At 42.7% G+C, this 24,961-nt stretch overlaps 1 protein-coding gene across 2 annotated transcripts in view; it reads left to right on the forward strand.

The window, feature by feature from the left end:
* Positions 1-24,961, forward strand: part of GTF2I (general transcription factor IIi) — a 144,140-nt gene that overhangs the window by 29,540 nt on the left and 89,639 nt on the right. Inside the window, exon 1 of one of the 2 annotated variants that reach the window (XM_067705946.1) lies at positions 18,744-19,117. The exons of the other annotated variant lie outside the window; for it this stretch is intronic. The gene's annotated coding sequence lies outside the window, so the exon portion shown is untranslated. Of the gene's footprint in view, positions 1-18,743; positions 19,118-24,961 lie in introns of those variants that run through there. 2 annotated transcript variants of the gene reach the window in all.

The following is a 24,961-nucleotide window of genomic DNA, read 5'->3' on the forward strand; positions in this document are numbered from 1 at the left end:
TGATTTGTTTTGTTGTTTAGTAAGCGATGCTTAGGTACTAAATGTGACAAGGTGAACACACATGAAAATGCCACTTTGGTAAATGAAGCCCAGGGACATTTTCAGGTTCCAGAGACCCCACAGCAGCCAATTCTGTAAGCTAAGCAGCTAGCACTATTCCAATACTAATGATGCTCATTTGAAATCTCCTTCCTCTTGTATTTATTTAAATTTTTTCCCTTTGAACTCTGAATATTTATATGATTAAAAAATCAATGGAGTTCCACCAAAATTCAAATTGTCTGGTTTCTCTTAATCAGAAAATTCGGTCACAAGAGACCTACGTTCTTGATTGGCAGCAACTGGCTGATTCACATTTATTTTGTCAGGTATCTGACATGTGACAGGCATTTGCACTGTGCCAGGATTGGGATCAAAAAATGAATGAGATGAGATCTTTGTTTTCAAGAAATCAGAATCGAAAATGTAAGAGAGGTATGCAGATAGTTATAATACAAACTAGAATGTGGTATGTGTCCTAAGAGATTTATAGAAAGCTATAAAATTCCAAAGAAGGGAGAAATCACATATCAATAGAGAGCTCACCAAGGCCTTTACCATGTTTTTCCAATTATAAATAAAATATTCTTATCGTAGAAAAATTAGAAGATTCAAACATATAAATGACTATTTAAAAAACACTCAACCAGGAGTTCCCTGGTGGTCCAGTGGTTAGGACTCAGTGCTTTCACTGCCGTGGCCTGGGTTCAATCCCTGGTCGGGGAACTAAGATCCCTCAAACCACGTGGCAGGGCCAAAAAACAAACAAATGAAAACAAAACTCAACCATAATACCTCCACACATTTTGGTATATTTCTTCCAATCTTATTTTTTTGTGTGTATATCTTAATAAAAATGACATATCATATTTATAGGCTGCTTTTAGTTGCCCAAGATATGGTGTGAGCATTTTCCATGTCATTATTGTTTCAGAATCCTGTTTTTTTTTTCTTTAGAACTTTAAAAAATTAATTTATTTATTTATTTATTTTTGGCTGCATTGGGTCTTCATTGCTGCGCGTGGACTTTCTTTTTAGTTGCAGCAAGCGGGGGCTACTCTTCATTGCGGTGCACAGGCTTCTCATTGCGGTGGCCTCTCTTGTTGCGGAGCGTGGGCTCTAGGCGTGCAGGCTTCAGTAGTTGTGGCGCACAGGCTCAGTAGTTGTGGCTCATGGACTCTAGAGTGCAGGCTCAGTAGTTGTGGCGCACGGGCTTAGTTGCTCCACGACATGTGGGATCTTCCCAGACCATGGCTCGAACCTGTGTCCCCTGCATTGGCAGGTAGATTCTTTTTTATTTTTTTTGGCAGGTAGATTCTTAACCACTGCACCACCAGGGAAGTCCCCAGAATCCTAGCTAAAATCCTGAGGCATTTTATCTCATAATATATAGATGCACCAACATCATTTTATCTAGTGCTCTATTATTCAGCATTTAGATGGTTTTTACTTTTCTGCTATTATGAATAATGCTAAGGTAAATCTATTTATTCGAAAATATATGTCCCAGCTACAGAAAATTTTTTGAAGCAAGTGTCATTTGGACTTTGCAAAAGTTGGTAGAAGTTTTTACAATGATGCAGAGTATTACTTGAGGATAACCACTGAGATAGGTCACCAAAGGAAGATACCTTGAGAATTAACTAATACTATTTAGGGAATGGTTTTGTCCTAAAGCTTTTCAGGTATTTGTGTTCAGTATTTATAATTTTTGCAATATCTTTGTACCAATTGCACAGATTTATATATAAGTATTCATATAAAATATTAAGAATATTTATAATATATTCTAAATATTTATTAAATGACATATAAATATGATAACATAATTATATAAATTATTATAAATAAATGAGCATATTTAAGTTGATTATTTTTAACTGCATTCTATTCTTAGCATACACACAGAGGTAACTATGTGAGGTGATGAATGTGTTAACTGACCTTATTATGGTAATCACCTCACAATATATACATAGATCAAATCATCACGTTGTATACCTTAAGCTTACACAATATTATATGTCATGTATATCTCAATAAAGCTGGGAAAAACATAAAAAATAAATTCTTATGACCAAAAAAAAAAAAAGTCCATTCCAGTGTCACACAAGATGGTGGAGTAGGAAGCTCTGGGGATTAGTCCCTCCTCCATTGAAGCAAACTTTGAGCTGGAAAGAACGACTGTAATCCACTATTTCCAAACTCTGGAACCTGATCAAACACTTATAACAACCAGGAGAGAGCTTGATGAGGGAGAGGTGCTGATTCTTCACAACCGGTGTGCACAAACCAGCTACTATTGCCAATTCCTCAGTTCCACCATGACTGTAGGGATCGCAGCCTATGTTCCTGGAGCAGCTAGATTTGTGCCAGGGTGGGTAGTGGGGATCTTTGGGGTTGTGCATTTTGGCTGGTCTGATGGTACCTTAAGGGACTAGTGCATATACTTGCCTTGGATTTGCCCCCCCTTGAGCTACTGCAGGTTCCCTGGCAGTACTTATTGGAAGATTTGAGGGACCAGAACATTTTTTTGTGTGTTGGGGGGAGGTGGGACTCTTTCTAGGTCACTGGTTTTGTGTGTGTGTGTGTGTGTGTGTGTGTGTGTGTGTGTGTGTGTGTCCCTTAACTATTTATGGTGGATATAAATGCTTTTACTCCTTTTGTCTTCTTTATAAAATTATTTATTTATTTATTTATTATTTATTTTTGGCTGCGTTGGGTCTTAGTTGCGGCACACAGGATCCTATTGCGGCATGCGGGATCTTTTTTTTTTGGCGGTATGCGGGCCTCTTACTGCTGTGGCCTCTCCCGTTGCGGAGCACAGGCTCCAGACGCGCAGGCTCAGTGGCCATGGCGCACGGGCCTAGCCGCTCCATAGCATGTGGGATCTTCCCGGATCGGGGCACGAACCCGTGTCCCCTGCATCGGCAGGCGGACTCTCAACCACTGCACCACCAGGGAAGCCCATGCGGGATCTTTTGTTGCAGTGCGTGGTCTCTTCATTGTGGCGTGTGGGCTTCTCTCTCTAGTTGTGGTGGGCGGGCTCAGTAGTTGCGGTGTGCGGGCTTAGTTGCCCCGCGGCATGTGGGATCTTAGTTCCCCCACCAGGGATCAAACGCGCATCCCCTGCACTGGAAGGTGGATTCTTAACCACTGGACCACCAGGGAAGTCCCTAGGTCACTGGTTGACTGCAGAGATAATGGAATATAAACTTCAGTGACCACATACAATAAATACATCTTATGAAAACAGTTTGGAAAAGACAGACAGTCCCAGCCCTCAACAAGCAAAATCAGCAATCCCTGAGGACTGAGAGAATCAGATTTTCTAGAGCTACCACATTATAATACTTAGAACGCCCAGGGCTCAACAAAAGATTACAAAGCATGTAAAGAAACAGGAAAGTATGACCCATTCATAGGAAGAAAAGAATTTGACAGAAATCATCCGTGAAGAAGCAAAGACACTGGAATTACTAGTTAAGATATTAAATCACTATTTTAAATATGCCCAACATGCTAAAGGAAACTATGGACAGAGAACTAAAAGCAATCAGGGAAACAATGTATGAGCAAAATGAGAATATCAATAAAAGAGATAGAAATTATCAAAAAGAACCAACCAAATTCTGTAATGGAAAAAACACAACAACTGAAATGAAAATTTCACTAAAGGGGTTTAACATATACATGCAGAGCCCCAAAATACATGAAGCAAAAATTGGCAGAACTGAAGGGAGAAAGACTGTTCTACAATAGGAGACTCCAATACCTGACTTTTAATAATTGATAGAACAACCAGATAGAAGATCAATAAGGAAACAGAGGACTTGAACAACAACACAAACCAATTAGACCTAATAGATATAAGTAACACTTCACTCAACAACAGATTTTCTCAAGTAAACATGGGTCATTCTTGAGAATAGACCACAAGTCTTAACAAAGTTGAAAAGATTGAAATCATGCAAAATATCTTTCCTGGTCCCAATGGGGGTGAAACTAGAAATCAATTACAGAAGGAAAATTGGAAAATTCACAAATATGTGGCTATTACGCAACATGTTCTTAAACAGCTAATGAGTCAAAGAAGAAATCATAAGGGAAATTAGAAAATACTTTGAGATGAATGAAAATAAAACATAACATACTAAAACTAACAGGATGCAGGACTTCCCTGGTGGCGCAGTGGTTAAGAATCCATCTGCCAATGCAGGGGACACAGGTTCGGGCCCTGGTCCGGGAAGATCCTACATGCCACGGAGCAACTACGCCCATGAGCCACAACTAGTGAGCCTGCGCTCTAGAGCCCGAGAGCCACAACTAATGAGCCTGCGTGCCACAACTACTGAAGCCCACATGCCTAGAGCCCATGCTCCGCAATAAGAGAAGCCACTGCACTGAGAAGCCCGTGCACCGCAACGAAGGGTAGCCCCCGCTCGCTGCAACTAGAGAAAGCCTGTGCACAGCAACAAAGACCCAGTGCAGCCAAAAATAAAAAGATAAATAAATAAATAAAAATTTTAAATAAATAAATAAAACTAATACAATGCAGTGAAAACAGTGCTAAGAGGAAAATTTATAACTGTAAATATCCATACTAAAGAAGAAGAAAAATGTCTATAACCTAATTGTACAATTCAAGGGACTAGAAAAAGAAGAGCAAACTAAACCTAAGGCTAATAGAAGGAAGGAAACATTAAAGAATTGAGTGGAGTTAAAATAGAGAACAGAAAAACAATAGAGAAAATCAATGAAACCAACAGTTGGTTCTTTGAAAAGTTCAACAAAATTGACAAATCTTAGCTAGACTGACTAAGAAAAAAGAGAGGACTTAAATTACTAAAATCAGAAATGAAAGTAGAGACATTACTATCAACTCTACAGAAATAAAAAGGATTATAAGAGAATACTGTGAACAATTATATGCCAACAAGTTGGATAACCTAGATGAAATGCACAAGTTTCTAAAAACACACAAGCTACCAAAACTGACTCGAAAAGAAAAAATCACAAAAAAAAAAAAGAAAAAATCTCAACAGACCTTTAACAAGGAAGAAGATTAAACCGGAAATCAGAAACCTATCAACAAAGAAAATCTCAGGACTGGATGGCTTAACTGGTGGATTCTACCAAACATTTAAAGAATAATTGACACTAATCTTGCTCAAACTTGTCCAGGGTACTGGAGAGGAGAGAACACCTTTTACCCTATGTGATCAGCACTACCCTGATTTCAAAGTCAGACAAAGACACTGCAAGAAAAGAAAACTACTGGACAATATCCCCTATGGGTACACACAGATGCAAAAATTTGCAACAAAATACTGCCAAACTGAATTCAGCAGCATGTTAAAAGGAATATAGGGAATTCTCTGGTGGTCCAGCGTGGTTAGGACTCCACGCTTTCACTGCTGAGGACCCGGGTTCAGTCCCTGCTGGGGGAACTAGGATCCCACAAGCCGCATAATGTGGCCAAATTTTTTTTTAAAAAAAGGATTATATTCTATGACCAAGTGGGATATATCCCTATATCCCTGTATGTAAGGTTAGTTCAACATACAAATATCAATGTAACACACAGCATTAATAGAAGGAAGGGGAAAAAACTACACGATTATCTCAATTGATGGAGAGAAATAATTTGACAAAATCCAACACCCTTTCATAATAAAAACATGCAACAAACTAGGAATAGAAGAAAACTTCCTGAGCATGATAAAGGCCATATATGAAAAACCCACAGCAAACATCATACTCAGTGATGAAAGGTTGAAAGCCTTTCCCCTGAGATCAGGAACAAAACTAGTATGTTAACTTTTGTCACTTCTATGCAACGTAGTACCAGAAACGTTAGCCTGATCAATAGGCAAGAAAAGGGACTTCCCTGGTGGTGCAGTGGTTAAGAACCCACCTGCCAATGCAGGGAACACGGGTTTGAGCCCTGGTCCGGGAAGATCCCACATGCCGAGGAGCAACTAAGCCCGAGTGCCGCAACTACTGAAGCACACGCACCTAGAGCCTGTGCTCTGCAACAAAGAGAAGCCACTGCAATGAGAAGGCTGGGGCACCGCAAGGAAGAATAGTCCCCGCTTGACGCAACTAGAGAAAGCCTGCATGCAGCAACCAAGACCCAATGCAGCCAAAAATAAATAAATAAATATTTTTAAAAAGTTAAACATATTATTACCGTAAGACCCAACAAGTCCACTTCTAGGTCTATATCTAAAATAAACGAAAACAGGGACTCAAACAAATACTTGTACATGAATGGTCATAGCAGCATTATTCACAACAGCCGACGGGTGGAAATGATCCAACTGATGAAGAGGTAAAGCAAACATGGTGTGTACCTACAATGGAATATCATTCAGCCATAAAAGCGAATGAATTTCTGATGCGTACAACAGCATGTAATCTTAAAAACATGCTAAATGAAATAAGCCAGTAACAAAAGGACAAATGTTGTATGATTCCAGTTTTATGAGGTATCTAAAATAGGCAAATTCAGAGACACAAGGTAGAATAGAGGTTACCAGGAGAGGGGGGAGAGAAGAGAGTGGGGGTTGTTGCTTAATCGATACAGTTTTTTGGGTGATGACAAAAGTTCTGGAAACAGTGATGATGGTTACACAACATTGTGAATGCATGTAATACCATTGAATTTTACACTTAAAATGGTAAATTTCATGTTATACATATTTTACTGCAATAAAACAAAACCAAAATCCGGACCAAACTGAGACTGTCCCTTCAACTTACTTATAAAGATCAAAAGGACATGTTAAAGGGAAACCTTTTTCACCATTTAGGTAACGATGCCATCTGGCTGAACAGGACTCAGACGAGGACTGCGGAGGCTAACCCGTGCTAAGCAAGCTCCCGTAAACGGAATTATAAAACCAAAATACCTGTTTACCTATTCACAGTTTATAATGAGAAACAGAAATGTCCGACGGACCAAAGGGGCTTTTGTTCTAAGCTGTTTATGTTCTGTCTGCAAGCTATATGGAGAGGGAAATCTCTCCCTAGTTGGGGATTTTCCCGTTGCTCGGCAGCTGCCCGAGAGCGACTGCGGCAGGATTCAGCGGTATCCTTGGCCCTTTCTCCCACTTCCTCACCCAGGACCTAAGTACTCTACGAGACTTTCCTTCGGCCACGTGCTTCTGGGATTCGCAGGGACGCTCAGAACCAGCGTGCTCGGGACCACCGTGGAAGCAGATAAGCCAGTGATGCGAGCCTAAGGGAACAGAAGGTCGACTTGCGCTGTGCCAGGAGAATGATGGCCCGGGGCCGCAAGGGAAGTGACGAGCCTGCGGGGTCGCCGGAGCCCTGGAGGCGGCCCCACGCCGAGAGGGGCGCGGGAAAGGATGACTCCAGGCTCCAACGCAGCCCACCTGGACCCGCGGGACCCAGAGGGAGAGGCTTAAAAGAGACCATGAAATGGAAAGCCCCAGACAGGCCAAGCAAAGGAAGGAAAAGATGAAAGAGACAGAGAAGTATAGAAATCTTGCTGTGGAGAGACTATGTGTGTGTATGTACACATCTCTCTCTCTCTCACACACACACACACACCTATCTTGATGTGGTGGAGGCTTCTCTTACCATTGATTTATAACACTGACGACATGGAGAAAAAAATGGCTAACTTTGACCATGTAAAAATGAAACTTCAGTATGACAGCAACACACAAAAAATGTCACAAAGACAATCTGGGGAAATACTTGTTAACACTTTAAACAAAAGGAGAATTTCTTTCATTTAAAAACCACTTAAGGAGTGGGGAGCGATAAATTGGGAGTTTGGGATTAGCAGATAGAAACTACTATATATAAAATAGATAATCAACAAGGACCTGCTATATAGCACAGGGAACTATGCTCAATATTTTGTAATAACCTATAAGAGAAAAGAATCTGAAAAAGAATATATATTATATATTCATACCTATATCTATATCTGAATCACTTTGCTGTATACCTGAAACTAACACTGCATTGTAAATCAGCTATACTTCAATTAAAAATAAATAAATAAATAGCACTCATATAATAAGGGGAGAAAAAAGAGCAAAGACCTAATTGCAAAAATGCAAATGATTAGTTTGCAAAAACATAAATGTAAATGGCTAATAAAAATATGAAAAGATGCCCAACTTCGTTCACAATGTGTGCATTAGGACCACTAAAATAAAAAGGTACTTTCCACCAAAATTGGGCAGGTGTGGAGGAAATGGGCATTTTCACACCTTGTATGTATAGCAGTGCTATCTTTTTGGAGGGCAAACTGACAATGCGTATCAAAGTTTTAGGTGCACAGGTTTGTATTTTTTTAACATTTAAAAAGTCAGGGACTTCCCTGGTGGTGCAGTGGTTAAGACTGCGCTCCTAATGCAGAGGGCCTGGGTTCGATCCCTTGTCAGTGAACTAGATCCCACATGCATGTCGCAACTAAGAGTTCACATGCCACAACTAAGGATCCCGCCAGCCGCAACCAAGACATGGTGCAACCAAATAAATAAATTTTAAAAACTAAAATAAAAAGTCATTTAAAATTTTTATTGTGGTAAGAACACTTGACATGAGATATGTGGTCTTGACAAAGTTTTTTTTTTTTTTTTTTTTTGCGGTACGCGGGCCTCTCACCGTGGTGGCCTCTCCCGTTGTGGAGCACAGGCTCCGGACGCGCAGGCTTAGCAGCCATGGCTCACGGGCCTAGTCACTCCGCGGCCTGTGGGATCTTCCCAGACGGGGGCATGAACCCGTGTCCCCTGCATCGGGAGGCGGACTCTCAACCACTGCGCCACCAGGGAGACCCTTGACAAAGTTTTAAGTGTACATCATTGTTGACTACAGGTAGAGTATTGTACAGCAGATTTCTAGAACCTATTCATCTTGCTTAACAAACTTCATGCCTGTTGATTAATAACTCCCATTTCCCCTTTTCCCCAACCCCTGACAACCCCCATTCTACTCTTTGAGTCTGTGAGTGTGTATTTTATCTCTTCTACTTTTTTTCTCATATTTTGGAATTAATTTCTTGGAAATTTCTTTACACGGACCTCTCACTGCTGTGGCCTCTCCCGTTGCGAAGCACAGGCTCCGGACGCACAGGCTCAGTGGCCATGGCTCACGGGCCCAGCCGCTCCGCAGCATGTGGGATCTTCCCGGACCGGGTAACGAACCCGTATCCCCTGCATCGGCAGGCGGACTCTCAACCACTGCGCCACCAGGGAAGCCCTCGAGTGTGTATTTTAGATACCTCATATTCGTGAAATCATGTTGTATTTGTCTTTCTGTGACTGGCTTACTTCAGTTAGCATAATGTTCTCAAGGTTCATCCATGTTGTTCCATACTGCAGAATTTCCTTCTTTTTTAAGGCTGAATAGTATTCCATATATATATATATGGATCACATTTTTTTATTTATCCATTTATCTGTGGATGACAAGTTTAGGTTGTTTCCACATCTGAGCTACTGTGAATAGTGCTGCAATGAACATAGGAGGGTGCACAGATCCTTTTACGTGATCATTTTGCTGCCAAGAATTTGCTTTAAAAACATGCCAATATAAGAAACAACCTAAAGGTCCATCGTTAAGGAATTGATTAGAAGAATATTCATAGCATGATCTCATCTCTATACATTTTTAAGCGATGTGTATACACCACTATAGGCTTCCATGCCCCTCCCCACCAGGATGACTTTGATTAGAAGTCTTAGAAAAATTAACCAGTCAATCTAACAAGGAAATGGAAAATTTTATTCGAGCTGTATTTGAGGATTATAACCTGGGAAGATCATCTCAGAAAGCTCTGAGAACTGTTCTGCCTGTTAGAAGTCAAGGCACAGTTATATAAGTTTTTTCAGGTGGACGGCTGTACATCAAATAATGTATTTTTTAAAGTTATTTTATTATTATTGAAGTAGAGTTGATTTATAATGTGTTAATTTCTGCTGTACAGCAAAGTGATTCCATTATACATATATACACATTCTTTTTCATATTGTTTTCCATTATGGTTTATCACAGGATATTGAATATAGTTCCCTGTGCTATACAGTAGGACCTTGTTGTTTATCCATTCTATATATAATACTTTGCATCTGCTAAACCAAGCTCCCAACCCATCCCTCAGGAATGTTATCTTTTAAGGAGTTGTCTTGTCGATGTGGGGAGAATGTTGTTGTTTATGGTTGAGCAGGTATTCCTGAGGATGGGGGAGGTCTGGTCGATGCATAATGCAAATACACAATGCACACGATGGGGGGAGAGGAGGCCAAAGGGCAGAGAAGAATTTTTATGTTTAAATTTTTCTTGTCTTGCCATAAAATATGAATTTCATTTCACAGAAGGCTAAGAGAGTTCCTCCCCCTTTAAAAAAATTCATGTTATTATTATTTTTAAAATTCTATCCATCCTTTAATATTCATTGCAAATGCTGCCTCCTCCATTTAAAATTGCATGCTTTATCTCCACCCATCTTGTACTATCTGATGGTGTTTACTGGAGTGTACTTTGTATTTGATTCATGTGTCACATCAACCTGGATGAGATGACTGTAGCCTACAAATAAATAGACAACAATAGTTAAAAATTTAGACTTGGACACAGGCTGATTTAGATGAGAATCTGGATTTTTGCCATCTGTGTATCATTGGCCAAGTAACTTAACCTTTCAGAGCCTTTTTAGCATATGAGGAGGTGTTAAGCACCTACCACAGGGGGTAGTTGTCAGTGCAGTGAGATAACCTAAGTGTTGAGCAAAGCAAGTGGCATGGAGGGAATGCTCAATAAATGTTAGCCTTTATTATACATTTCTGGAGGACAGAAGCAGTCTCTCAGGCTTTCCAGAATTTAGTCGGTGCTCAGTCTCTTCCCTGTTGCTCACTTTGGGGTTAATCCGAGTTCACTGGGGATTGGACCACATAGTTTGCTGGAATGAAGTCAGAGGCGCCAGGTACAACACAGAGCCTACCCAACCCCTCCCCTTAGATTCAGGGGGAAGAGAAAAGACGGTTAGCATACCTTCCCACTGCTGGGAAAACAATTTAAAGTAGTACTTGACTACTTGATGATGGCTAACTTCACATTGGAACAGCATCATTATTTTTGGCTTCTTTTTTCCTCCCTCTAACCCGTTGTTCAAAATTTCCCTTTATTCTTAGATGAAAACTTTCCCAATGTATTTACCTTAATTATAATAAACACAGGGCCAGGAGGGGGTTAAAAAGTTGTTTTGATTCACCAGAAAAAGAGTAAAGGCTTGGTAAATGCAAAGATAATAATCAAGCACCTGGACATAAGTTGATATTGGAAACAAAAATAGAAAAGGGAAAGAGGGACTTCTGTGGTGGTCCAGTGGCTAAGACTCCTCGCTCCCAATGCAGGGGGCCCGGATTTGATCCCTGGTCAGGGAACTAGATCCCTCATGCTGCAACTAAAAGTCCGCATGCCGCAAGGAAGATCCTGAGTGCCGCAACTAAGACCAGATGCAGCCGAATAAATAAATAAATATTAAAATAAATAAAGGGAAAGAATGGGGCTATTTGTTTTCAGCATTAAGTCCAAATTATCCTTTTCTTGATTTTAGGAATGAAACGTTGCATGGCTATCGATTATGCATTTCGTTTGGAAGTAACTTTCCTTGATTCGATTTTGTACTCAAAGGTTTCTGAGTATGATATTCTTGGCAGAGATATATTCTGAAAGGATGTGTTGCTTATAATGCCAGTTATTTTATTAGTTGCATCACCTGATCAGTCGGATATGATAACAAGTCCACCTGAATCCAGTGATAAGTGTATCTGTAAATATATTTTCTTAAATCTTAGAACAAAAAGCATTTTTAAAATTCTTTAGTTAGAAAAGAAACATGAACATTTTGTTCATAAGATATTTTAAAATACTGTTTTGAATGCTAAATTATACCATTTAATATTTATAGAACACTTAACTAAGAGTCTATAAAGTATTTTCATTTACATATTGCCTGATTTCCCCAAATCCCTGAGGGAGGCAGAGAAAATACTATAGAGATTCTTATGTTTTAAAAATGAACTTACACAACAATTACAGCAATAGTAACAAAATACTAAATAGAAGATAACATTCATTTAAATCCTGTTAAAACAACAAATAAAGCTGTTTATTTCAATTGACGTTACATGAATATTAGATTTACTGCATAGGGCAGATGTTTGCACAAAAAGGCATAGCAAGAGCTAGAAGGTCTGTTTAGGTTACATCTACATTATTAATTATTATGAATAAATTATAACTTGGATTTAGTTTTTTTTTTTTTCCGCCTTTGGAAGAGTTCTCTAAAAGGTAATTTACTCAGGATTCGAAACATTCAAATTGTCCAAACAAAAACCTGCTCAAAAAGAGTGTTTTATAAGCAGTTAAAAAAGCATCCTTGTAATAACAAAGGAGTTATCTGTTACAGGGCAGACACCCATGCAGAAGCTAAAGATGTCGTTTTGGCCCTACCCATGTGATCTGGACTAGGTATGCAATTCCCAACTGGGATCCCAGATCTAAAAGATCAAACTGTTATTTTACACATGATAGATATGTTACATCCCATTCTCTCTCTATACTGTACTATGTATATACTGTAAAGAAAAACCAAGAAATTGGACCCAGAAGTTTGGGTCCTGCATGAAGCAGAGTCATGGGGAAAAAAAGACCTTTGTTTAGTGTTCATCAAAAGACTGATGTACTTCGGAAAAAAGGGTGTGTCAAGAGCGTTTCAGCTTGAGGACTTCCCCGGTGGTCCAGTGGGTAAGACTCGAACTCGCAACGCAGGGGGCCTGGGTTCGATCTCTGGTCGGGAACTAGATCCCGCATGCCACAACTAAGATCCGGTACAGCCAAAATAAATAGGTAAATTAAAAAAAATTTTAATGAAAAAGAGTATCTCAGTTTTCGCTAGAGTTACGGTTTTGAGCAACCTAAAATATACGACAGGGTCACAAAAAGATTAATTATTCAGTTTGGATTTCAAAGAGCATCTTTTTAACACTAGGGAATTCCTTGGTGGTCCAGTAGTTAGGACTCGGTGCTTTCACTGTTGGTACGGTTTCGATCTCTGGTTGGGGAACTAAGATCACAGCATAACCCGCACTCCTCCCCGAAAAAAACCCCCAAAAACCCCACTAAATAATCTCAACCACAGTGACCTTGACCAAGTGGTGTAAGTGTGGTTCTGTCAGCATAGGTAGCTGATAGGGGTTTCCTATGGGGGTGGGTCCCTTGATAATGGAGAAAGCAGACTCCTGATACCAGTATTAAAAATCCAAGAAGAAGGTGATTATTTTTCAGGACTAGTGAAGACATTCAAACATTGCCACATCACTTGCTATTTAAAAGCAATTAACAAGTCTGTAAGTGCTCAGAGACTGTATGAAGATGCATTTAAGTTGGTGGAAGAGCTCACACTTGGTTTAGATCCTTATCTATCCTGGCTGTGGCCCTTCTGACTTGGCTTTTGTCTCCCACAGTACAGTAGACCCCCTTATCTGCGGTTTCACTTTCCACGGTTTCAGTTACAGGCATTTGGAAAATATTACAGCCGTCCCTTGGTCTCGAAGGGGGATTGGTTCCAGGACCGCCCCGCCCCCCTCAATACTCCCCAGATGCCAAAGTCTGCAGATGCTCAAGTCCCTTATATAAAATGGCTGTAGTATTAGCATGCAACCTACACACATCCTCCCCATTTACTTTTAATCACCTCTGAATTTCTAATACCTAATACAATGTAACTGCTATGCAAATAATTGTAAACCAATGTAAATGCTATGTAAATAGTTGCCGGGCACCCAGCCAGCAAATTCAAGTTTTGCTTTTTGAAAGTTTCTGGCATTTTTTTGTTTGTTTGTTTTAGAATATTTTCCATCCATGGTTTGCTGAATCCGCAGATGCAGAACCCGCGGATACGGAGGGCTGACTGCAGATGGAAAATTCCAGAAATAAACAATTCATAAGTTTTAAATTTCACGCCCGCCCGCTCCGTCCTGCCTGGGTCGTGAATCATCCCTTTGTCCAGCGTATCCTGCCCGGTAGTCACTTAGTAGCCGCCTGGGTTATCAGATCAACTGCCAGGTATGGCAGTGCTTGTGCTCAAGTAACCCTTATTTTACTTAATAATGGCCCCAAAGCGCAAGAGTAGTGATGCTGGCAGTTCGGATATGCCAAAGAGAAGCCGTAAAGTGCTTCCTTTAATTGAAAAAGTGAAAGTTCTCGACTTAGTAAGGAAAGAAAAAAAATCGTATGCTGAGGTTGCTAAGATCTACGGTAAGAACGAATCTTCTATCCGTGAAATTGTGAAGAAGGAAAAAGAAATCCGTGCTAGTTTTGCTGTAGCGCCTCAAACTGCAAAAGTTACAGCCACAGTGCGTGATAAGTGCATAGTTAAGATGGAAGAGGCATTAAATTTGTGGGTGGAAGACATGAACAGAAAACGTGTTCCCATTGACAGCAATGTGTTGCGCCAGAAAGCACTGAGCCTGTACGAAGACTTCAGCCAGGGATCCCCAGAAACGGGTGATACCAAGCCATTTACTGCAAGTAAGGGATGGTTACACAGATTCAGGAATAGGTTTGGACTGAAGAATATAAAAATTACTGGAAAGGCTGTGTCTGCTAAGGAAGAAGCTGCTGCCACACTTCCAGCAGAGTTGAAGAAGTTGATTAAGGACAGAGAATATTATCCAAAGCAAGTCTTCAATTGTGATGAAACTGGGCTCTTCTGGAAGAAGATGCCCAATAGAACCTACATTCATAAAAGTGCAAAGGAGGCACCAGGGCATAAAACATGGAAGGACAGATTAACTCTGGTGCTACCTGGCATCTCACATCATCACAAGAAGGGTAAGTACAGTATAATAAGACATTTTGAATTTTTTTTAATTTTATTTTTTGGCCTCACCGCTCAGCATGTGGGATACTAGCTCCTCAAACAGGGGTCGAACCAGCACCCCCTGCATTGGAAAAATGAAGTCCTAACCACTGGACCACCAGGGAAGTCCTAATAAGATATTTTGAGAGAGACCACATTCACATAACTTTTATTTATTTATTTTAATTTTTATTAATTTTATTTATTTTTGGCTGCATTGGGTCTTTGCTGCTGTGCGCCGGCTTCCTCTAGTTGGGGTGAGCGCAGGCTACTCTTCGTTGCGGTGCGCAGGCTTCTCATTGCATTGGCCTCTCTTGCTGTGGAGCACGGGCTCTAGGTGCGCGGGCTCAGTAGCTGTGGTGCACTGGGCTCAGTAGTTGTGGCTCACGGGCTCTAGAGCGCAGGCTCAGTAGTTGTGGCGCACGGGCTTAGTTGGTCTGTGGCATGTGTGATCTTCCTGGACCAGGGCTCGAACCTGTGTCCCCTGCATTGGCAGGCGGATTCTTAACCACTGCGCCACCAGGGAAGTCCCCACATAACTTTTATTGCAATATATATTGTTATAATTATTCTATGTCATTTTATTTTATTTTTTTAAGAAGATGTTGGGGGTAGGAGTTTATTTATTTTTGCTGTGTTGCGTCTTCATTGCTGTGTTGCGTCTTCGTTTCTGTGAGAGGGCTTTCTCTAGTTGTGGCAAGCGGGGGCCACTCACTATCGCGGCCTCTCTTGTTGTGGAGCACAGGCTCCAGACGCGCAGGCTCAGTAGTTGTGGCTCACGGACCTAGTTGCTCCGCGGCATGTGGGATCCTCCCAGACCAGGGCTCGAACCCGTGTCCCCTGCATTAGCAGGCAGATTCTCAACCACTGCGCCACCAGGGAACCCTCTATGTTATTTTTTAATGAATACTTTATCTCACTGGAAATTTCTAGGACATGATCTTTTTATTTTTTACATATTTATTTATTTGGCTTCGCTGGCTCTTAGTTGTGGCATGCAGGATCTTGGTTGTGGCATGTGGATCTAGTTCCCTGACCAGGGCCCCCTGAATTGGGAGCACGGAGTCTTAGCCACTGGACCACCAGGGAAGTCCCTATTCTATGTTATTATTAATCTCTTACTGTGCCTAATTTATAAATTAAACTTTATCATAGGTATGTACATATAGGCATATAGGAAAAAACATAGTATATTGAGGGTTCAGTATTATCTTTGGTTTCAGGCACCCACTTAGGGGTCTTGGAATGTATCCCCCGCGGATAAGGAGGGGTTACTGTATGCAGTAGAATGGAGTGTCATGTTATTTGGACACTCATCTGCAGGACTGCATCCACTAAGTTAAAGATTAAAAAGAGAGAAATATTTAAAATAATTTGAAATAAGCTGCAAGATTCTGCCAACTGTTGGCCTCCGTGTACTCATGTCTCACGTGAGCTGGAGCCAAGAGCTGGGAATCTTCTTTTCCTGCAATCTCGGTCTCGGTACACACATCTTGTTATGTTGAATGTCATTCTAAACAAAGTTGAGTGTGATTTAAACAAAGGATTCCACACGAAATCATCCCTAAATACAAATCAATGATTTTTTTTTTTTTTTTAATTTCTTGCTCAACCCAAAAAACAGCAGTGCAATCCTGTGCTGGAAAAACAACTGGCTGTACTGAGCTGGTATCCAAGTGGCTTGTAACTCTGGTCACCGTTAACACAGCATCTGTACCAATGAGGTGAGGGAGAAACTGGCTAACAAGCAGCAACAAGTGTATCACTAGCAGCCGAGGTGGCAAGCCAGGCCTCAGGGAAAACTGAAATTGCGTGAGATTTATGACTGTGAGACATGAATTTGAGGGTTACACCTGCCAACAGCCATACACTGGGCAAAAAGCTTGGTCTCTACACACTGTTCACACCACATACCCTTCCACACACTGTTCATTGTCCCCAAAGGGCCAGCTTTCTGTCCAGAGGCAATTCAAAGCCAGCTAAAGTTTTGGGACCTGCGTTAGTATTTGATAGTTTTAGGAACAGCTTCAACCTCCAAGGAAGCTGGAGTTGTTCATGAAGCAGCAGCAAAATTTCACACTGAGCTGTTCAATTCATAAAAAGTGAAGGGACTATCTCCTAAATAAGTCAATGGCAAGGGTAATCTCGACTAAGTGAACTTTTGCTTTACTAACTCACTTTGTGACACCCTTCCAATGCTACTCCATGGCTCCACCATACCCAGTGCATCCTCCCTTCACTGTCCTCAACCTCCCAGTCTTCCCAAGAATCCGTTCAGGACTCCAGTCCCTCTATAAAACATACTCACTGATGCTCACAGCAGCTGAGTTTGCAGCTCGTAGGCTGGCTGCTCTTAGCAGCTGAGTTGTAGGCTTCTCAAGAGTTAATGTTTGTTCCTAAATATGTCAGTTGTACTTGGTATTGGGAAGACGGAATTTAATTAAATATTCCAAAATGTAAAGAAATATGAGGGCAAAAATTGTCCTTAGGAAAAACTAAACGCTGCGGAGAGACTTGACAAAGGAGAGTTCTAATCGATTTAGGCGAAGACAAAATTACTGTAAAAGATTGCAAGGGAAATGGGAAAAATGTGGAAGTCTTCTGTAATCAGATTGCTTCGCAGGGACCTTTAAATTCTCCATCTATTTTAAAGAAATCCAACATGGACATTCTAGACGAGGCATTATGGGTGCGGTCGGTGGAAGAAAGAAGATGGGGAACGCCAATCTGTGAACCCAAATTCAAAGGAAAGGTTTTGGACCTACATCAAAAGACTAGCTGCTCGGAAAGTTTTCTTGCGAGCGACAAAGGCTGGAAAAAGCGCCGTGGTCGCCACCTACCGAGGAGGAGGGGGAGGGGGAGGATGGCCGGCGGGCCCCGAATCTCCGGTGGGGAGAAACATCACAAAATCACTCGATTTTGTTCTTTACATAAACATCTAAAATCTCTGGGCTCGAGTTTTTTGAACTTCTAACTTGGGTGAACAGTAACGTCTCACCATTTTCGAAATTCACGAGCTAATGAAAGTTGAGATGCAAAAAATTATCGGGGGGAGGGGCTTGAGTGAAATTGCCTAGCGGTTGACAGAACAAAACGGGCTGCAAACCACGTTTTCTGTTCCCCTCCATGGCTTTTCCACTTTAACTTTCTAAATGTTGAGTGAAAGTGAGCAAAGCCTGGGGGTTGGAAGGTGAATAAAAACAGAAGGGTGCCTTTCCCTCGCCCGTGCAAAGTTGGGGCAATAGTCTCTTTTGGCCGATTTTGAGGCAAGCTTTCAAAACTAACAGGAGTTCTTTGTGTTCCGGAGGGTGGTGCAGGGCGGAGGAGGTCCCTTGACGGAGCATGGAAGGCGGCAGGCCGTCCTGGGACTCTCCGGCCTTTGCAGTGGTCCGGCCTCTCAATTTGCAAGGAATCTCGGGTGCAAGAGTGAGTGCGAGCCTTGGACCGTGGCTGAGGCCAGCTGCATAGCGGCAGGGAGCAGGCTGGAGCTCTCCTGGCCTGGATTTTCATCCCTGCGCCCCGGCTCCCCTCCCCCACCCGAGCAGCAGCGCAGGCCCCAGGTGCAGCCATGTTCCTCGCTCCCACCACCCGCGCCTCCATTGACAGTCCTTGCCCGAGAGGGCCGGGCGCCGCGCTCGCCGCGTCTTCGGGCTCTGGGCTTGTTGGCGCGAGGCTTCCTGGGAGTCGTAGTCCACTGCCCCCGCCGTCGCGTTGGTGGGGACGAATCAGAGACTACAACTCCCGCTGGGCGGTGTTGCGGGTGCGCACGCGCAGCGCGCCTTCGAGGAACAAAAAAAAAAAAAAAAAAAAAAGAGGAGGAGGGTGAGAGAGAAGCTCGGAGAGCAGAGGAAAGGGGCCGCCGATCGCCCCCCCGCTTTCCCGCACGCGCTCTCTAGCCGTGGCTGCCCGCCTGCCGCGGTTACCCCGGCCTATCCCTCGGTCCCCTGTGAGCGGATCTAGGCGCTGAGCGAGGCCCTGCCGGGGCGGCCATGCGGCGGTGACAGGAGCTCGGCCGAGACGCTCGGGCCCCTCGCCCTCTCACCTCCTGCCCGCTCGCCAGCCAGCCTCAGCCCGAGGGTGCTCCGCCGCAGCCGCAGTTCGCGCGCGGCCCACACTCGCTTCCCTTCAGCACCCCCGGCCCCGGCGCTGCCTGGAGGCGGCTGCACTCGGGTGAGTCCCTGTCGCCTCATCTCCGGTCCCCCGCCCCGGTTGCCATCGCGAGCACGGTCTTTATTTGAGACTCGCTCCCTCTGGGGCCTGCACTGACAGGGGTCCGGGGACCGTCGGCGGCCGTGTTGGGGGCCACAGGTCCCCCCCCATCCCGGCCCGCCGGCGTTGGGGGTGGGGCAGGAGCAGACGCGGTCGCGGGGGACGACAGTTGCACGCGCGCGCCTGGGTGCGTGGGGGAGGGGCGCGCGCGCCGGCGCGGCGTGGGGGGGCCCCTCACGCGTGAGGCCCGCGCGCGAGCGAGCCTGCGGGCTGCGCATGCCCGGCCGCTGATTGGCCGGCTCCGGCGATGCGGGTGCGCGCGCGGTGCCAGGCCCGAGCCGTGGGGTCGCGCTCGGCCTGGTGTCTCCGGGGCTCGTGCGCCCGGGCAGCAGACGCGCCGGATTGGCCGGCGGGCGGCGGGGGCGGTGCCGCGCTGCCTGGTAACTGCGGGCCGGCGGGCGGGCCCCGGAGCACCGCCCCTCCTCGCCGCTGCCCCTGCCCGCCCCTACCCGCGCCCAGGTGGAGCCCGGAGTGGGCTTTGTCCCCGGCCCGGCCGGCGCGCCTGCCCCACGGGGCCTGCTCTTTTGGGGAAATAAACACAATGACCGGAAGGAAAACCTCAGACTGCAGGCTGTGAAAATAAGCCGTCTGGCTTCTACCAGCACCCGGTCGGGGGTTCAGGGAAGAAGACAAAACTGCCCTCTTTCCCCGCTACTTGTGCTTATCCAAGTTTTGCCTTTTAATAGCGAGTTTCTTTTTTGTGTTTAATGTTACGGTTTTGCGCTCATTTGCGTCTGAGAATGTTCAGATGTTGGGTCCTGTTGATGTGGTGCTCACTCTTCGGAATGCGGGGCTCCGGTCAGACTTCTCACCTTCCTGCATTCAACTTTGCTGCAGACAATGGCTTGATGGTCCACTGCATAAAAGTGGTCTCCGGGAGTTAAGGAAACAAAAGGGGAAGTTTGCAAATGAGAGTGCCGTAGAGTGCCCTGAGGAGGCCGGGTGTTCCCCCCGCACTCCTCCCCGCTAAGCCCTAGGATTTGGGATATCCGATTTTATTTCCTACTACATATTTTTGCTTTGTCCGTTTTCCAGCCACTGTAGTCTACTGCCTTGCACTTCAGTTTCTCCCGCTTCTTGGGATCTTGGCTCACACCTGTAGGCTGGAATGACTTTTTTTTCGCTTGAGGCTGTGGAACTCTTTTGCTCACATGCAATTACTTTAAAGCCATATCTTTTAACGTTGGGTCAGAATTTGTTGCTTCTTCATACAATCAACTTGTTTGCCCCTCCTAGGCTGGCGTCTTTATTTCCTCTTGGAGTGTGTTTGGTTATGCTTTAGACACACGTGTCTGACCTAGACACTAGGTATTAAACTCCTGGAGCGGGTAGGGATTAAGCCTTTTCCGTCTTTGTCTTTCTCCCCCTTCCAGTCTACAGCCGTCAAAGTGCTTTGTTTATATTACTAGCGACAGCTAACGCTTGAATAATGTTTATATGCCTGGCATCGCTCTTAAGCACTTAAGGTATGTTTTTCTTATTTAATATTCATAACAACCCCGTTCCTATAGATGAGGAACAAGACTAGAGAAGCTGTGTAATTACCTCTTGGTTACCCAGCAAGTAAACCTTGAATCGAATATTTGAACCTAGGCAGTATGACTCTTCACCCCTAAGCCAGTGGTTCTGAAAACCCAAGCAAGCATCATCCTCCCCTGGAGGGCTTGTTAAAACACAATAGCTGGGTCCCACCCCAGACATTCTGATTCTGCAGGTCTGGGGTGGGGCCGGAAAATTTGCGTTTCTAACGAGTTCCCAGGTGCTGCTGCCGCTCCCAGGACAGACGCTTTGAGAGCTGTTCACTACCGGAGGAAGTTAAGTTCTGAGGGAAGTTTATTCTAGATGCTTGCTCTTCATTACTTTAAAATGAGATCTTAAAGAACCAAAAGTAATTCGTACTGCTTACTGTAGATTGCTTGGAAAACTGAGAGTTAAGAATTTTTCATAGTGTTGGTTACAAAATTAAACAGGTCTCCAGTTTATAAAGGAGCCATGGATTTGAGTACAGAATACAATTAGAAATCTAATCTCGGCTTTTTCCCTCTCTCATTCATTTATTTTTTCATGGCACAGGAACTTATGTCTTTCAAGTGATGCCTAAAGCATCCTATCCCCACCAGAGTCTAAAGATAGGGCCTGAGCTTGGAACTGAGGTAGGCTGGGCCAGGCCGGGGCAGGCCGAACAGCTGGGGCTCCCTAACTCCACCCTCCCGCCAGTTCCATGCACCAAGGATTTGGCTAAGTTTTAAGAAAATGGCTACAAAGACTTTGTCATTAAAATGTAGGCTTTGGGCTTCTTTTTCTTGGGGCACAAGTCTTGGTGAGAATGATTTTTAGTTTTTTTGGTGTAATGGATTTCTGTCGGAGGAAAGTGAGTAAGCTCAAATCAGGTAGGAGTGGGATTAGCTTACGGTAATCTATCATTTTTAAAATTTTGTTTATTTATTTTTTGGCTGCGTTGGGTCTTCGTTGTGGTGCGCAGCTTCTCATTGCGGTGGCTTCTCTTGTGGGGCACAGGCTCTAGGTGCGCGAGCTTCAGTAGTTGCAGTAGGCGGGCTCTAGGGCACGCGTGGTTTCAGTCGTTGTGGCACGCGGACTTAGTTGTTCCGCGGCATGTGATCCTGGACCAGGGATCGAACCCGTGTCCCCTGCATTGGCAGGTGGATTCTTAACCCCTGCGCTACCAGGGAAGTCTCTCATATCATTTTTTTGATGATCCATAGATCAGTGGTGTGTTCCAAAACATAAAATATAAAAGACAAGGTCCCTGCTCCGGGTTGTTATTATCTGAAGGAGCAGTAAATAAAACACTTAAGCTTTTCTGTTATTACTGGTGTGTAGCTATTTGCATTGCATTCTACCTAATTCAGTTCTACCATTGTTTCTTTCTTCATTGAAAACATGAATTTTTAAAATATTGCAATCCTTTTCATATAACTGCTGTGGTATAATTAACATGAACTTGTCTTAATCACTGGCTTAAACAGATGCTGATAAGTAATTTTTATGTATATCTAAGGGAAAGCATTTTTTGAAGAGTTGTTTGAGAAGTAATACCCCTTGAGCATGGTATTTCACTTTTCCCGAAATGCATTAGAGGTAATCTACCTGAAAGATAAATACCATGAATTTTATTAATAGCAGTTTACCAAAGGTCATTGGTACCATTTTTCTTCAAAAGTTGTCTACATTTATTTGGGTTAAGCTTATTCATTGTTACTAACTGAAAGAAAGTAGGAAATGCAATTAATCAGTTGTTCATTATAATTGTAGAGTTGAGTTTCCTTGTAATCAATGGGCTTTAAATGGCAGCAGAGCAATATGAAGAATAAAATTTGGTTAAACAAAGTGTAACTGAGGCTACCTGCCTGGGAGAGTAAAATTAAGAATTAGGATTTTAGAGGATGTACTAAAAATTATGGGAAAATTACAGAAAAAATCACGTGGATAGATCAGAAGCGCTGAAGGTATTATCTTAATATTCTTCATTTTCCATTCTTTCCTCTTTCTTCCTTTACTATTTACCCTCTTTCTTGTCTTTCCTTTACTGGAATGCTCAACGATGCAGTTTCCCTGTTTTTTCTTTTTTCCTCTTTGTTTCTACAATCCTTGTCTTCATATCCCATGCCTGTCTCTGGCACTACTCCTTTGCTTTAAACACTTAGACCTAGTGGGAAAGTAAGAAAGTTCCATATAACCAGGGACTGTCAGAGTTGATGGCGGATTGACTCATGTTCCTTGGTTTAACTTGATGAAAAATTATAGAGGATTTTAAAAGAATTAGTTTATTTAAAAAGCAACTTGAGGCAAAATGAATTTATAATTGAGAGAGAGGGAGTATGGCTTAGTGGGTATAGACATAGGTTCTTTTTTTTTAATATTTATTTATTTGGTTGCGCTGGGTTTTAGTTGCGGTAGGCGGACCCCTCAGTTGTCGCTCACCGGCTCCTTAGTTGCGGCACGCGTGTGGGATCTAGTTCCCTGACCAGGGATTGAACCCAGACCCCTGCATTGGGAGGGTGGATTCTTATCCACTGCGCCACATGGGAAGTCCCTTTATAGTGATGTTTTAAAAATTGTGGTAGGGACTTCCCTGGTAGTCCAGTGGTTAACACTCCGCGCTTCCACTGCAGGGGCCGCGCACACCATGTGGCACGGTCAAAAAAAAAAAAAGTAGCAAAAAATTGGTAAAATATACATAACACAAAACTTAACACAGTGTTAAGTGCACAGTTTGTACAGTCACATTGTTGAGCAGCCATCCCACCATCCATCTCCAGGACTTTTTCATATTCCTGAACTGAAATTGCCCGTTAAAGAGTAATTCCCATTCCCTCTTCCCTCCAGCCCCTGGCACCTGCTGTGAGGCATGTGGGATCTTAGTTCCCTGACCAGGGATGGAACTGGTGCCCCTTACACTGCAAGCGTGAAGTCTTAACCACTGGACCACCAGGGAAGTCCCAAATTTGACTGTTTTATGTACCTCATACAAGTGGAATTATTTGGACAGTATTTGTCGTTTTGTGATTGGTTTATTTCATTTAGCGTAATGTCCTCATGGTTCATCCACGTTTTAGGATGTGTCAGAATTTCCATCCTTTTTGATTGTTATAGTGATTTTTAAAGTTTTTGTTTTTATAGTATGGCAAAGGAGGTAATTTGTTTAAAGTACTGTGTATGACTGTATCATGGTATAATTATAGAAGTGGAGAGTAATGAAGAGTTTGATCCTATTTAGGGTATTTGGTTAAAATCAGCCCTGGTTAGACTGAGCCTGTGAAGATTTCTGATTGTATAGGTCCCATACTTTTGAAAATTGATGTGTGTTTTGATTCCATTTGCATACACTGTCTCTAGAGACCATAGTATTTTTTATTATATGTTAAAAATTATTTTCTGATTATGTATTTTTGTTGTGTTGATTGCTTCTGTAAAGCTTTTAGAGTACTTTTTCTTAGGGTATGTTGTAAGTGGGGTAGTCACTTTACCCAACTAGATACTCACTTCATAATTTTTTTCTTTATTTGTAGTCTTACGTGTAGGAAAATTAGTTTTCTTTATAATAACAAAATGAGTCTTTGAACTATTGTTCACTATTCATTGTCTATGTTTTAAGCTTTGGAAAAGAAGAGATCCCTTACCACATTTGGAACAGTACTCATTTATCTACTTACCCAACATATTGAAGGCCTTCTGGGTGGGTTAGGTATTGTGTGATGCCCTCAGAACACAACCCCCAGAACACAGTCTATTTCTAGGAGAATGCTGGTATGGGCAAATTCTGTTGTTTGTTGAGAGCTTCACAATAAAGACTCCTTAGTTCAGTTTGTATATTCAGTCTAGTTTACTTTTTTTGGTATTTAGCGCAAGGTGACTTTTAAACTTAAATTGTAAAGCAATCTTTGAGGAGTAGGTTTGATACAAGCAAATTTTTATGCTTGTTGGATGTATGCTTTAAAAGGTGCACATACTATATTTCAAAGCAGTGATTTGTTGTTTATCTTAAATTTACACAATATTATAGGTCAATTATATCTCAAAAATAGCTGGGAAAAAAATAAAAATAAATGGTTAAAAAAAAAGCAGTGATTTATTTTGACAACTTATTATTTTTCCTGCCCCATCAGAAAATAGGTTATTTTATTTAGCAGTATTAATTAAAGCAGCTAGTTGGGAAATTTTCATTTGTCAGGCTTGGATTTGGAGAGTTTATTGGTAGATAAATAGGTATTACATATATGTGTA

The sequence above is a fragment of the Pseudorca crassidens genome, chromosome 15, assembly GCF_039906515.1.
Source record: "Pseudorca crassidens isolate mPseCra1 chromosome 15, mPseCra1.hap1, whole genome shotgun sequence".
In the NCBI taxonomy this organism is placed as follows: domain Eukaryota; kingdom Metazoa; phylum Chordata; class Mammalia; order Artiodactyla; family Delphinidae; genus Pseudorca; species Pseudorca crassidens.